At 37.6% G+C, this 16,146-nt stretch overlaps 1 protein-coding gene across 5 annotated transcripts in view; it reads right to left on the minus strand.

The window, feature by feature from the left end:
- Window positions 1-16,146, minus strand: part of CDC42SE2 (CDC42 small effector 2) — a 148,785-nt gene that overhangs the window by 100,859 nt on the left and 31,780 nt on the right. For 3 of the 5 annotated variants that reach the window (XM_057491167.1, XM_057491168.1, XM_057491170.1), the window contains exon 2: window positions 6,121-6,204. The exons of 1 other annotated variant lie outside the window; for it this stretch is intronic. The gene's annotated coding sequence lies outside the window, so the exon portion shown is untranslated. Of the gene's footprint in view, window positions 1-6,039; window positions 6,205-16,146 lie in introns of all 5 variants that reach the window. One more of the 5 variants, XM_057491169.1, reaches the window with a different exon arrangement.

Raw genomic sequence — 16,146 nt, forward strand, 5'->3', positions numbered from 1 at the left:
ATAGACTATTCTTACAATAAGGCTAGAGATGTTTTTTCAAATTGTCACAAATCTCCAAAAAAGTTTCTAATCTATTTATTGAAAAAAATCTGCATTAAGTGGACTCATGTAGTTCAAGGGTCAACTGTAACTGTTTCCTTTTATGAGGATAAATCTTTAACTCTGGGAAAATATAGAAACTGTAAGTCCGGGGAGAGGAAATCCTGGGGCAAAATACCTCTAAAAACCGAAATCAGTCAAAGGGAGAAATAGTTTAAAATCCGTTTATTGCTCACAAACTGCAGTCCCAGACGGTCTCTTTCCTGCTCCAACAGAAGCAAAATCGGGCCTCCCCTCACCTCCCAGGTACAGATAAGCCCTCCCGTTGCCCCCCAGGTAATTACCCACTGATAGGGAGATGAACTTCTCTCCAATCCTGAGAAATGATGCAAATGCACTAAAGCCATACTCTCTCTCCACCCTTGAGTGCCTGTTCAGATATACAGATGTACTAAAGCCAAGAAACATATTCTAGAAATACTACAATTTTACCCACAGAAACAAATACAGAAATGATGAAGTGGACCAAAACCTACAACATAAGTATTTCTGAATTATTAGATATATTTGTAATAACTTGTATTATGCTACTTTACACTCTATTTACTAAGATATTTAAAAGACAAGAGAATTCGATAAGATAAATTTACAAGTTTAATTTATTGGACTTTTAAAAATTATTTAAGTTTCAGGAAGATGGGTTTTTACAGGTAAATCTGCCTTGTTAACTGCTTGAAATATCTGAGGGAAACAGAGAAATGTAACTGTAACTTAGAAATGTCTAAGAATGTAAGTAGTTAGGCACAAAAATGTTAGTCCAGTTTTAAGGATTAGTATTTATTCTTCCCTATCTAGCCTTAAAACCCTATGACAATATAAACAGAACTGAACTCTCCGTTAGTTTTATGGGTAGACCATATTTAAAGAGAAGTATAAAAGGGAGAGAGAACAATAGTAATATGGTCTTGGGTGGAAAATTTTTATACGCACCCTAAGATCAACACATTTTGCTTAATTAGTATCATCCTCTATAATATAAACATTTTTTAGTGAACATATTATATATTAAAGGTATTCACAAATATTATTTGATGGTAATGATCAGTGAAAATAAGTATCTTGCATGTGACTGCTTATTTTCAAAGAAGAAATGGCTTCTTTTATAAAAGTATGTCTTATGTCCATATAGCACAGAACAAGCAGAGCACTCTGCTATGCTGCCCAGAAAACACTCCTAATCAGAACCACAAAAGGGCTGCTTTTATGATCTCTTCACAGAAATCATGGCCTTTGCAGTGAGGACATACAGCAACAGCTACAATACACTTCAGCTGCTGTGTTAAGGATTTTTATACCATGGTTAGCTGCTAAGTGGGCTCAACATTAAGGCAACCAATTCTGTTTACATGAGCAGAGCAGAGCCCTCAGATGGCAATTATTTCCAGATATTTCTACACTGGACCATTAACCTAAAAACTGGTAATTTAGTATCAGTTTCCATTCCTTTAAACTATAAAAATATTATCAGACTTTCAAAAATATTTTCTAGCTATAGTTTAAAACAGTATTTTGGGTCATATTGCCAAAATAGAAAAGTTAGTACCAACAAACTATTCTAGTCTCTGGAAATCTCCCAAGCTTCTTCATTATAAATATTTGCAAGTTAGAATAGCAGTAACTCAAAACCATACAGGGGCACAAAATTTTAGTGAAAAACCTGTACTACCTATGCCTTCTAATAATTTTTTACAATGTGCAAATTCCTCATTCTCTCACATTTGGTGAAATTATTCCTCATGTTTGTGTGTGTGTGTGTGTGTGTTACATACCTAAACCCTCCAAGCAGCGTCTACAGCAAGATGCTATCAAGTCAGAATGGAAAATGGTAGGATCAGAAATTAGCCACATGACCATTAAACCAGGAAGTTACAACTTTTATTTAATGCTAAATACGTATTTTCTGCATTCTTTTCTATCTCTAAAATTGATATAGTATTTTCCTATGATTAACCAAAACATAGGTTATTAAGATGCCTCACTAATCAGATAATTATAAAAACTAACTTATTAATATATATCAATTGAGCTTCTATTACATGCTCGGCTCACATAAATATTTTTAAAATAAAACATAAAATTAAATAAAAGTCAGCAAAGTATAAGGTATAATAAACATTTTTTAATGCATAAAAATGAATTTGCCAAAGTGGTAAGAAGTTTATAAACTATTAGAGATTAAAATTAAAGTGCAGTAAAAGTAGATAGAAATAATTGAACAATTTTATTTGTAGTAATTATAACATGGCAAAAATTAACACTCTAAAGTCTGGCTTATGCAGATATCAAGGAGAATTTTTAAAAATTCTTAGTAAAGCAGAAGTAAATTCATCTCTTTCACCATTTTATTTATAAAGCATACTACAGGCTAGCTTATAATGCTCAACTGTGAAACATTATAAATGCTCCAATTAATGGAAGTATTAGACACATTAAATTCATGAACAAGACAAGATGTTCACTGTAATCACAATGCTCTAGAAGTTTTAGCCAATGCAGCTGGTAAGTGAACCAACACAAGATATAAAATCTGGAGAAGATAAATCAAAGTCATGTTTAGTTACAAACAAGGACTGCATTTGATGAAAAGCTAACTGAATCAACTTTAAGTCTATTAGAAATACTAAGTTATTTAGTTAATTAGTTGATTAAACTTAACAAAGAGCAAAAACCTTCCTAATGTTAACAGTAAGCAGATGAGTTTAAAGCAGTAGAGAACACTGAAAAAGCAGTACAGCGTTGGTTAAGGGCACAGACCTCAGAGTCGAACAAATATGGATCAGAATCTCAACTTTACGACATCCAGCTGCTTAAAACCACCTAATGTCTCTAAATTTTCTACAGTATAAAGATGAATATACTTTGTTAAATAGGATAATGTTGAAAAATATACAGAGCCCAGCATTTAGCAGTCAACTAATGTTAGGCACTATAATTTGTATTATTTGTAAAAGCCACTTGTCCCTTACATAAGTGAAAAGAGATTATTACATTAAAGTATAAGTATATATTAACCTTTCTAAAATACAAAGGTTTCTGAAGTTCCAAAACATACCTGGCCCCAAGAGTCTGAAAAAAGGATTGTGGTCCTTATCTTTCTAATGCTTACTTTCAGAAAAAACGATTACTAATAATTTATGTAATTTTTTAAAAAGTCAAACAGATTTCAGGTTCCCCACAACCATTTGCTTTACAGTTCTAGAAGAGCAAAGGTTGGTGCTGGAGTCTCCACCTTCGAGCTAATCACTATATATGATAGATGCTCCTTTTCTCCTAGACCCATAACCTCAGTTAACAAGAGCTTATTCACAAGTAGAATTACTCATGTAATGTCACAGGCTCTTCCGTTAGCAGTAAGCTCTACTCACAATGGCACGGACTGTGTTTACCACCTTAACTCTTGTAGTTAATACTTAAAATTCTTGAATAAATGAATGAATGGACTGCATTATCTGCCAGTCTGCACAATCTGTCAGAGACATACTTGCTCAATTCACAATTAAAGTTTTAGTAAGTCCCTTGAGTTATCATTATAGAGTGCAGAATGGGTTATGGCAAGGATATATCAGGGTGTTTTCACAGACATGTAACATACAATCCAAAGCCAACTGGATTAAATAAGAAATTTTACTGGTGCACATAACTGAAACATCTAGTGGTATACTATCTTCAGCAAAGACTTGATCCAGCAGCTCAATGAGGTGATCAGAGCGTGGTTTTTCTCTGCTCTACTCTTTCAGTTTTGGCTTCTTATTCAACTGACTTTCCTTTCATGGTTGGAATATAGCAGCCATAAGTTTAATGACTGTATATTTTCAGGTTGAAGTTCAACAGAAAAACGTAAGTGCCTTTATCCCAGGATTCCTAGCAAGGTCCTAAGACCATTCTGACTGATATGGTTTTGATCCCATGCCTGCTATGGGTTAAGACATACGTTTCTTAGGTTAGACGTATGTTAATGGAACATATGTCTTAAAAGTCTTAAAAGTTTCTAAGTTTTTCCTATAAATTTGTCTTAAAAGTTTGTATGTTCTGCCTATAAACTTTTCATAAGGTGACCTTAGTGATTTCAACTTATGTTACTAAATTACTTCGCATTACTGAATTAAAATTGATGGGTCAAGCACATCATACAACTTTCCCTATCTTCTTAAAAAGTTATTCCACCAGATTTTAATAACAACCCATCAACAAGGAAAAAGTAATTGTTTCCTCAGTGAAAACAACTTTTTGAAGGATTCATAATGTTTTACTAGATTACAACATAGATTTCTGATTTTCCTTCTTAACATAAGTGACAGCAACACCATAAATTTTCAGGAAGAAAAGGAGGTTCTTAACCCACTTTTTCAAGACAGTAACAGCATAATTTAAAGATAGAAGAGTACGTGGATATCTTCAGTTAGGCCAAGAAAAAAACAAGTGGTTTTGTTTCTCAGAGCTTTAAAGTAGAAACAACTAAATAATCCATTTTGTGACTCAACGACTCCTACTAGACACTAGATTCACCATGAAACCTCCCCCCACCACACACACAACTAGGTCCTCAGAACAGAGATGCATGCTTTAGAGAGCTTTTTAGTGAGTGCATTCCAAAACCAAATACAAATTATTCCTGAATTTATGCTTCTTAATATCCATGTCCCTCATTCCTGTAACTAGCACAGAAAACAGAAAGGAAACTATTCTGTTTTTAAAACAGAAAATAAAGCAAAATTTATTAGACTGAAAACGAATACTCAAATATATAGGAGAGGAGCTGATTTTGATGGTAAAGTTGAACAAAAACAAAAGGCAAAGTCCAAGCAACATTTTTAAAAGTAGAACCAACCACTTGAAAATGTGTTGCACACTAATCATCTTAAAAATCAAACTTCATTCACAATCTTAGAGGGTAGCAGTGTGATTAAAGGATGTGAATTAAAAGAAAATCTCTATAATTATTTCAATTCTGTAGATTGGCTTTTCAAATATTCTATTGTTCAAAGAATTCAGTTCAGAAAATACGCAGTGAGGGCTTTAATAAGATGATGACACTAGTGTTAGACACAGAAGGGATATAAACATAGCCCCTGACTTCACAAAGTTCATAATACATTACAAAGGCCTCTTGTACAAACAAACATTACTGGACAGCACAGAACATAATCAAGGGGAAACACATGAGACACTAAGGCTGGTTAATCAAAAAGGAGAGAAATTAAATGTATCAAGATGATTTCTGCAGCAGGTAACAAAATCTATGGGTAAAATGGCTTACACAATACAGAAATGAATTATTCCACATAAATACTCTGCAGCTGGGCTGGTTCTAGGCATAGCAAATTGGCTCCATTTCTTCTGCTCTACAATTCTCTTGCCTCTGCCCTTGTTTACATAAAGGCATCACATTCAGGCTAGTGGCAAGATGGCTGCAGCAGTTCTGGATGTCACATCCAGGTAAAACAAGGTCTAGGGAGAAGAAGGACCTTTTCTTTTTTCTTCTCAAAAGCAAGAAAACCTTTCCCAGAAGCCTCTTGCAGACCTCCCTTTTATTTCCCACTGGCAAAACAGGATCTATTCCTAAAACAATCATCTCTAAAGGCAATGAGACCTACCACAACCAAGACAAGAATGGATGCTGGTAATTATCATGACCATCACTTTGGTGTTGGCTGAGTATTTCAAGGAAGACAAGCCCTAGAGGATGGTATGATTTGTCTGAGGAAGAAATAAAAATGAAAAACACACAGGCAAAGGAAAGGATGTGCCCAACTGAAGAAAGTCAAACTGCAATCAAACATTAAACACACTGTTAGAAGGAATTTTCTGCACTGTTGTCATTCTCTGTAAATCAAAAATTAACTTAATATCAACAGTCAGTACACGCAAAAAATGTAGGGGGAGTAGTCCTCTTTTTAGGAAAGGGTTAGGTTAATTATTAGTGGAGACAGTCAGACTCACCACTCCTTGTCAACAGTCATCCACTCAGCTATCTCTGGGCTGAGAACATCCCATATTATGCACAGATGACCACAGACTCACTTGTCAATAGAAGTTGTCCTTTGATGGTATCTTCTCATTTGGGTTCCAGGTTTCACTCAAAAATCCACACACTCACAACTGGCCCTATTTGCGAATGAAAGCATGCAATTAGGAGGCAAAAAGCTGCAGGGAGCAATTTTCCCCTCCCCCCATCCATAATTAACTGATCCATGGGAAAACTAACTTAAACACCATGTTCAAACTAAGCAACCTTCATTTGAAAGGTTGTAATGTGCTTATGATAAGATTACCACCCTTTTCCCATCATATAAATTTATTGTAGTGTCCACAGTATACTAGGTTCAACTCACACCAAAGGTCATCCACTGGGCAAAATATCACAAACACACACACATATGTTTGGCAGACCCACAGAAGGCAGGCCTATGCAATGTGTTAAAGAATAGCTGCTTATGTTTACAAATCAGAAGACTTAATATAAATGTCCAGATTTCTGATCTCTTGAAAAATAAAGAAATTAGATCCAGCTATTCCCACATTCCCACATGCTAAGAACCTGTTTGAGCTTATTAGCAGTTAATCTTTCAACTGTGACCTAGCCTTTCAATCCTCCACAGATGTCATCAGCCCCTTATATTATAATCTGATTCACAGTTATCTGTCTGGATCCTGTCGATATCTGAGCTCACCAACTCTGCTATACACTTGTACTAGCTCATAGAGAACATGCAGTAATGTTGAAGCTAAGCATGTTTTACTGCTCTGAAGATACAATATAGCATAAGGATATACTGATTTACAAAACAAATGCTCAAAGATAAAAAAACATTTTAAAAATTATATTTCTAGTGCCATCAGAAAATATGAAATAGTTAATAATAAATTATCAAATGAGATTAAAGATGGCGGCATGAAAGGTGAGACAGAGACCTACTCCTAGAACCACATATAAGACAAAAAACATAACTAATACGACTAACACTGAAAGAGCAACAGGAAAGGAGGCTCCCCCGGTCTGCATAAACCTGGAGGAAAGAACAGACCTCACAAAAGAGAGCGCTCCATCCCCCTGGCTGGCTACACAGCTCCAATGCCCCCCACCATGATACGCAGACTGCCGCGCCTTCCTCCTGGCCAGCCCCCACCAGACCTGCAAACTGGGAAACCCTGCCCTGGCATCAGGCCAGTCAGAGAGAAACACTGCCTACAGCAGCTACAAACGCAAAGCATAGAGGCTTACACCTGTGGTTTGAACCACTGGTTCTGGCAGTGGAGACATGCACAGCAGCCCCAGGAAGCAGGAAACAACTCTATTCTTCCCCCAGGGACCAGCACCACTCCCCTGAAACCCCTGACATCACTCCAGGGGCTCAGCAGCTCCAGTGTAGAGCTTCTGGGCACTAGAGGGCACCAAAGGCAAATTATGAAACATCAAAGGAACTTGGTTCAAAGCAAAATTATGAATACACCTGAGAAAGAGTCAAATGAAATCGACCTCATGAATCTTCCTGGGATTTCAAAATAGAAATCATTAACATGCTCATGGAGGTACAGAAAAATACTCAAGAACTCAGGAATGAATTCTGGTCGGAGATCCAATTGTTGAAGAAATAATGGAGGGTATTAAAAGCAGAATAGATATGGTGGATGAGACAATAAACGAAATAGAAATTAGGGAAGAGGAATACAAAGAAGCTGAGGCACAGAGAGTAAAAAGGGTCTCTAAGAATGAAAGAATACTGAGAGAAGTGTGTGACCAATCCAAACAGAACAATATTCATATTATAGGGGTACCAGAAGAAGAACAGAGAGAGAAAGGGATAGAAAGTGTCTTTGAGGAGGTAACTGCTGAAAATTTCCCCAATCTGGGGAAGGAAATAGTCTCTCAGGCCATGAAGGTGCACAGATCTCCCAACACAAGGGACCCAAGAAGGACAACACCAAGACATATAATAATTAAAATGGCAAAGATCAGGGATAAGGAAAGACTATTAAAAGCAGCCAGAGAGAGAAATAAGATCACATACAAAGGAAATCCCATCAGGCTATCATCAGACTTCTCAGCAGAAATGATACAGGCCAGAAGGGAGTGGCATGATATATTTAATGCAATGAAGCAGAAGGGCTTCCAATCAAGAATACTTTATCTGACAAGATTATCATTTAAATTTGAAGGAGGGATTAAACAATTTCCAGATAAGCAAAAGCTGAGAGAATTTAGCTCCCATAAACCATCTCTACAGTGTATTTTGGAGAGACTGCTATAGATGGAAGTGTTCCTAAGATTAAATAGCTGTCACCACAGGTAATAAAAAGGGATAGACAAAGAGTACAGAATATGATACCTAATATGTAAAGAATGGAGGAGGAAGAAAAGAAGGGAGAAAAAAAAAAGAACCTTTAGATTCTGCTTGTAATAGCATATTAAGTAAGTTAAGTTAGACTCTTAGATAGTAAGGAAGTTAACCTTGAACCTTTGGTAACCACAAATCTAAAGCCTGCAATGGAAATAAGTACATACCTATTGATAATCACCCTAAATGTAAATAGTCTGAATGCACCAATCAAAAGACACAGAGTCACTAAATGGATAAAAAAAACAAGACCCATCTATACGCTGCCTACAAGAGACTCACTTCAAACCCAAAGACATACAGACATACACAGACTGTAAAAAGATATTTCATGCAACTAATAGGGACAAAAAAGCAGGTGTTCCAGTACTTGTATCAGACAAAATACTTTAAAACAAAGAAAATCACAAGAGACAAAGAAGGACATTACATAATGATAAAGGGATCAATCCAACAAGAGGATATAACCATTATAATATCTATGCACCCAAAACAGGAACACCCATATATGTGAAACAAATACTAACAGAATTAAAAGGGGAAATAGAATGCAATGTATTCATTCTAGGAGACTTCAACACTCCACTCACTCCAAAGGAAAGATCAACCAGACAGAAAATAAAAAAGACAGAGGCATTGAACAACACATTAGAACAGATGGACCTAACAGACATCTACAGAAGTCTCCACCCAAAAGCAGCAGGATACACATTCTTCTCAAGTGCACATGAACATTTTCAAGAGTAGATCATATACAATGCCACAAAAAGAGCCTCAGCAAATTCAAAAAGACTGAAATTATACCAACCAGCTTCTCAGACCACAAAGTTATGAAACTACAAATAAATTATGCAAAGAAAACAAAAAGCCTACAAACACATGGAGGCTTAACATGCTTCTAAATAATCAGTGGATCAATACCAAATAAAAACAGAGATCAAGCAATATATGGAGACAAATGACAAAAATAATTCAACACTGCAAAAATCTGTGGGACACAGCAAAGGCCATGCTAAGAGGGAAGTATATATTGCAATACAGGCCTACCTCAAGAAAAAGAACAATCCCATATGAACAGTCTAAACTCACAATTAACGAAACTAGAAAAAGAATAAATGAGCCTAAAGTCAGTGGAAGGAGGGACATAATAAAGATTAGAGCAGAAATAAATAAAATCGAGAAGAATAAAACAATGGAAACAATCAATGAAAGCAGGAGCTGGTTCTTCGAGAAAATAAACAAAATAGATAAACCCCTAGCCAGACTTATCAAGAAAAAAAGAGAGTCTACACACACAAACAGGATCAAAAATGAGAAAGGAAAAATCACTACAGACACCACAGAAATACAAAGAATTATTAGAGAATACTATGAAAAATTATATGCTAACAAACTGGATAACCTAGGAGAAATGGACAACTTTCTAGAAAAATACAACCTTCCAAGGCTGACCAAAGAAGAAACAGAAAATCTGAACAGACCAATTACTAGCAACGAAATTGAACTGATAATTAAAAAACTAACTAAGAACAAAATCCCTGGACCAGATGGCTTCACCACTGAATTTCATCAAAGATTTAGTGAAGACCTAATACCCACTCTCCTTAATGTTTTCCAAAAAGTAGAAGAGGGGGGAATACTTCCAAAATCATTCTATGAGGCCAGCATCACCTTAATATGAAAACCAGGCAAACACACGACAAAAAAAGAAATTACAGACCAATAGCCCTGATGGACATAAATGCAAAAATACTCAACAAAATACTAGAAAACCAAATTCAAAAAAACATCAAAAAGATCATCCTTCACGATCAAGCAGGATTTATTCCAGGGATGCAACAATGGTACAAAATTCAAAAATCCACCAACACCATCCACCACTTCAACAAAAATGACAAAAACCACATGATCATCTCCATAGATGCTGAAAAAGCATTCAACAAAATTCAACATCCATTCATGATAAAAACTCTCAACAAAATGAGTACAGAGGACCCATACCTCAACATAATAAAGCCATATACAACAAACCCACATCCAACATCACACTTAACAGCGAGAAGCTGAAAGCTTTTCCTTTAAGATCGGGAACAAGACTAGGATGCTCACTCTCCCCACATTTATTCAACATGGTTCTGGAGGTCCTGGCCACAGCAATCAGACAACACAAAGAAATAAAAGGCATCCAGACTGGTAAAAGAAGAAGCTAAACTGTCTCTGTTTGCAGATCACATGATATTGTACATAAAAAACCATAAAGAATCCACTCCAAAACTACTAGATCTAATATTTGAATTCAGCAAAGGTGCAGGATACAAAATTAACACACAGAAATCTGTTGCTTTCCTTTACACTTATGATGAACTAGCAGGAAAGAGAAATCAGGAAAACAACTCCATTCACAATTGCATCAAAAAGAATAAAATACCTAGGAATAAACCTAACCAAGGAAGTGAAAGACCTATACTCTGAAAACTACAAGACACTCATGAGAGAAATTAAAGAAGATACCAATAAATGGAAACACATCCCATGCTCATGGATAGGAAGAATTAACATTTTCAAAATGGCCATCCTGCCTAAAGCAATCTACAGATTAAAAGCAATCTCTATGAAAATAAAAACAGTATTCTTCAACGAACTAGAGAAAATAGTTCTAAAATTCATATGGAACCACCAAAGACCCCAAATAGCCGAAGCACTCCTGAGAAGGAAGAATAAAGCTAGGGGGATTACGCTCCCTGAGTTCAAGCTCTACTACAAAGCCACAGTGATCAAGACAATTTGGTACTGGCACAAGAACAGACCCATAGACCAATGGAACAGACTAGAGAGCCCAGATATAAACCAAAGCATATATGGTCATCTAAGATACAATAAAGAAGCCATGGACATACAATGGGGAAATGACAGCCTCTTCAACAGCTGGTGTTGGCAAAACTGGACAGCTACATGTAAGAGAATGAAACTGGATTATTGTCTATTCCCATACAGAAAAGTAAACTCAAAATGGTTCAAAGACCTGAATGTAAGTCATGAAACCACAAAACTCTTAGAAGACAACATATGCAAACATATCTCCTGAATAAAATAAGCATGAGCAACTTTTTTCTGAATGCATCTCCTTGAGCAAGGGAGACAAAAGCAAAAATGAACACATGGGACTACATCAACTAAAAAGCTTCTGTACAGCAAAGGACACTATCAACAGAACAAAAAGGCATCCTACTGTATGGGAGAACATATTTGTAAATGACATATCCGACAAGGGGTTAACATCCAAAATATGTAAAGAACTCACATGCCTCAACACCCAAAAAGCAAATAACCTGATTAAAAAATGGGTGGAGGATATGAACAGACACTTCTCCAAAGAAGAAATTCAGGTGGCCAACAGGCACATGAAAAGATGCTCCACTTTGCTAATCATCAAGGAAATGCAAATTTAAACCACAATGATATATCACCTCACACCAGTTAGGATGGCCAGTGTTCGAAAGACTAAGAAACAGCAGATGCTGGCGAGGATGTCAAGAAAGAGGAACCCTCCTACACTCTTGGTGGGAATGTATGCTAGTTCAACCACTGTGGAAAGCAATATGGAGGTTCCTCAAAAAACTAATAGTAGAAATACCATTTGATAAGGGAATTCCACTCCTAGGAATTTATCCAAAGAATATAATTTCTCAGATTCAAAAAGACATATGCACCCCTATGTTATCGCAGCACAATTTACAATAGCCAAGAAATGGAAGCAACCTAAATGTCCATTGGTAGATGAATGGATAAAGAAGCTGTGGTATATATACACAATGGAATATTATTCAGCCAGAAGAAGAAAACAAATCCTACCATTTGCAACAGCATGGATGGAGCTAGAGGGTATTATGCTCAGTGAAATAAGCCAGGCAGAGAAAGACAAGTATCAAATGATTTCACTCATATGTGGAGTATATAAGAACAAAGAAAAACTGAAGGAACAAAACAGCAGCAGAATCACAGAACCCAAGAATGGACTGACAGTTACCAAAGGGAAAGGGACTGGGGTGGATGGGTGGGAAGGGAGGGACAAGGGGGAAAAGGGGCATTATGATTAGCAGATATAATGTAGGGGTCGGGGGGCACGGGGAGGGCTATACAACACTGAGAAGGCAAGTAGTGATTCTACAGCATCTTACTACACTGATGGACAATGACTGTAATGGGGTATGTGCTGGGGACTTGATGATGGGGGGAGTCTAGTAACCATAATGTCAATCATGTAATTGTAGATTAATGATACAAAAATAAAAGAAAAACACCCCCCACCCAAAAACAATAATAATAATAATACACCAAAAACAACTTCAAGGAACAGTAATATTGGAAGCCTTATACCACCTGACTTAAAGATTTGTTAGGAAACTACAAAAATCAAGACAGTGTTGTACTAGCACTGAGACACAAATGGATCAATAAAACAAACCTGAGAGTCCAGAAACAGGTCTACAAAATAATGTCAAATGATTTTCCATGAAGGTGCAAAGGCAATTCTCAAAGGAAAGATAATCTTTCCAACAAATGGAGATGGAATGACTGGATATCCATACCTCATCACACAAAATTTAGCTCAAAATGGATCATAGATCTAAAACTACAAAATTTCCTGAAGAAAACATAGGGGAAAGGTTTTTCCTGTCCTGACTTAGGCAAAGATTTCTTAGATACAACACAATAAACATGACACATACAAAGGTGATAAACAGGACTTTATCAAAATTACTAATTTCTACTATTTGCAAGATGCTGTCAACAGAATGAAAGACAAGACACATACTGGAAAAAAAATATATGCTAATCTCATTATCTAAAAATGGACCTGTATCCAGAATACAGAAAAACTGACAACTAAGTAGTAAGAAAACCCAAATTTAAAAAGGGATAAAAAATCTGAGCATACTGTTTGCCAGTGATATAACACATAGCAAACATGCATATAGCTAACATCATTATTCATTAGGAAAATACAAGTGTTGACAAGCATTTGGAGCAACTGGAACACACATATGCCATTGGTGAGAATGTGAAATGGTGAAGCCACTGCAAAATATAGTTTGGCAGCTTCTTAAGAATTAAACACACACTTACGAATACAACCCAACCATTCTACTGCTAGGTAGTTGCCTAAGAGAAATTAAAGTGTATTTCTACAAAACACTGTTAAAGCAACTTCATTTGTGATAGCCAAAAACTGGAAGCAACCCAACTGTTCAGTAACAGGTGAATGGATACACCAAGCGTGGTATAGCCATCCAGGTATTACTTACTGCAAGCAGTAAAAAAATAACTATTTTACACTCATCAACATCTACAAATCGAAGAAGCCACACCAAGAGTATATACTGTACAGTTTTTTTATATAAAGTTCTAAAATCTATAATGAGAGAAAGCAGTTCAGCTGACTACCTGGGAATAAAGGTAGGTGGGCAAGAGGGAAGGCCTATAAATGGATGAAAAGAAACAAACTTTAGACAGATTTTCAATATCTTGAGTACAGGAATGGTTTTACAGGTACATATGACAAATTTTATCAAACATCAAACTGAACACTTTAAATATGTGCAACTAATTTTAAATTCAAAACAAAGTAATTCACTGCATATTAATAACTGGTAGCAAGATGAATTAACATGAAAAGCAGGAGCTTTTCAATGCATTGTTTGAAAATCATGGGCATGATCTTTCTCTTCAGAAAATAACTTTGAAAAGCATATCTCAGTGCTGAGGATAAAAAACATATCTAGGAGGGGCGGAAGATGGCGGCGTGAGTAGAGCAGTGGAAATCTCCTCCCAAAACAACATATATCTATGAAAATATAACAAAGACAACCCTTCCTAGAATAAAGACCAGAGGACACAGGACAATATCCAGACCACATCCGCACCTGAGAGAACCCAGCGCCTCGCGAAGGGGGTAAGATACAAGCCCCGGCCCCGCGGGAGCCGAGCGCCCCTCCCCCCAGCTCCCGGCGGGAGAAGAGCAGGCAGAGCGGGAGGGAGACGGAGCCCAGGACTGCCGAACACCCAGCCCCCGCCATCCGGGCCAGAGTGCAGGGCCCTCGATACTGGGAAAACAGGGCAGCAAGAACAGTGAGCAGGCACTGGAGGCTGGGCGCCGGAGGACATAAGAAAAGCATGCGACCATTTTTTTTTTTTTTTTTGCTGTTTTGTTTTGGCGAGCGCTTTTTGGAAGTCTTAAAGGAATAGGGACCCCAATACTAGGGAAACAGGGCAGAAAGACCGGTGAGCAGAGGCCTGAGGCTGGCACCGGAGAATAAAGAAAAACGAGCTACCACCTTTTTTTTTTTTTTTTTGGTGGTCGTTGTTTTGTTTTGGCAGGTGCTTTTTGGAAGTCTTAAAGGGCAGGGCGGGTCACTTAATCCAGAGGTAGGGAATCCGGGGATCTCTGGGCACCCTAACCCCTGGGCTGCAGGGAGCAGGGAGGCCCCTTACGGAGATAAATAGCCTCCCAGCAGCTCCTGCTCCAACGCGACTCCACCATTTTGGAGTAGCTGCCCGAGCCAGGCCACGCCCACAGCAACAGCAGAGATTAACTCCATACCAACCGGGCAGGAAGCACAAACCCTGTCTGCGCGCAGCTGCGCAGCACAAGCCACTAGAGGTCGCTGTTCTCCCAGGAGAGGAGGGCCACAAACCAATAAGAAGGGAAGTTCTTCCAGCTGTCACTCGTCCCAGCTCTGCACACTATTCCTATCACCATGAAAAGGCAAAGCTACAGTCAGACAAAGATCACAGAGACAACACCAGAGAAGGAGACAGACCTAACCAGTCTTCCTGAAAAAGAATTCAAAATAAGAATCATAAACATGCTGACAGAGATGCAGAGAAATACGCAAGAGATATGGGATGAAGTCCGGAGGGAGATCACACATGCCAGAAAGGAGATCACAGAAATGAAACAAACTCTGGAAGGGTTTATAAGCAGAATGGATAGAATGCAAGAGGCCACTGATGGAATTGAAATCAGAGAACAGGAACGCATAGAAGCTGACATAGAGAGAGACAAAAGGATCTCCAGGAATGAAACAATATTAAGAGAACTGTGTGACCAATCCAAAAGGAACAATATCCGTATTATACGGGTCCCAGAAGAAGAAGAGAGAGGAAAAGAGATGGAAAGTATCTTAGAAGAAATAATTGCTGAAAACTTCCCCACACTGGGGGAGGAAATAATCGAACACACCACGGAAATACACAGAACCCCCAACAGAAAGGATCCAAGAAGGACAACACCAAGACACATAATAATTAAAATGGCAAAGATCAAGGACAAGGAAAGAGTGTTAAAAGCAGCTAGAGAGAAAAAGGTCACCTCTAAAGGGAAACCCATCAGGCTAACATCAGACTTCTCAACAGAAACCCTACAGGCCAGAAGACAATGGCATGATATATTTAATACAATGAAACAGAAGGGCCTTGAACCAAGGATACTGTATCCAGCACGACTATCATTCAAATATGACGGTGGGATTAAACAATTCCCAGACAAACAAAAGCTGAGGGAATTTGCTTTCCACAAACCACCTCTACAGAACATCTTACAGGGACTGCTCTAGATGGGAGCACTCCTAGAAAGAGCACAGCACAAAACACCCAACATATGAAGAATCGAGGAGGAGGAACAAGAAGGGAGAGAAGAAAAGAATCTCCA

Source organism: Manis pentadactyla, chromosome 13 (assembly GCF_030020395.1).
Source record: "Manis pentadactyla isolate mManPen7 chromosome 13, mManPen7.hap1, whole genome shotgun sequence".
Classification (NCBI taxonomy): Eukaryota; Metazoa; Chordata; class Mammalia; order Pholidota; family Manidae; genus Manis; species Manis pentadactyla.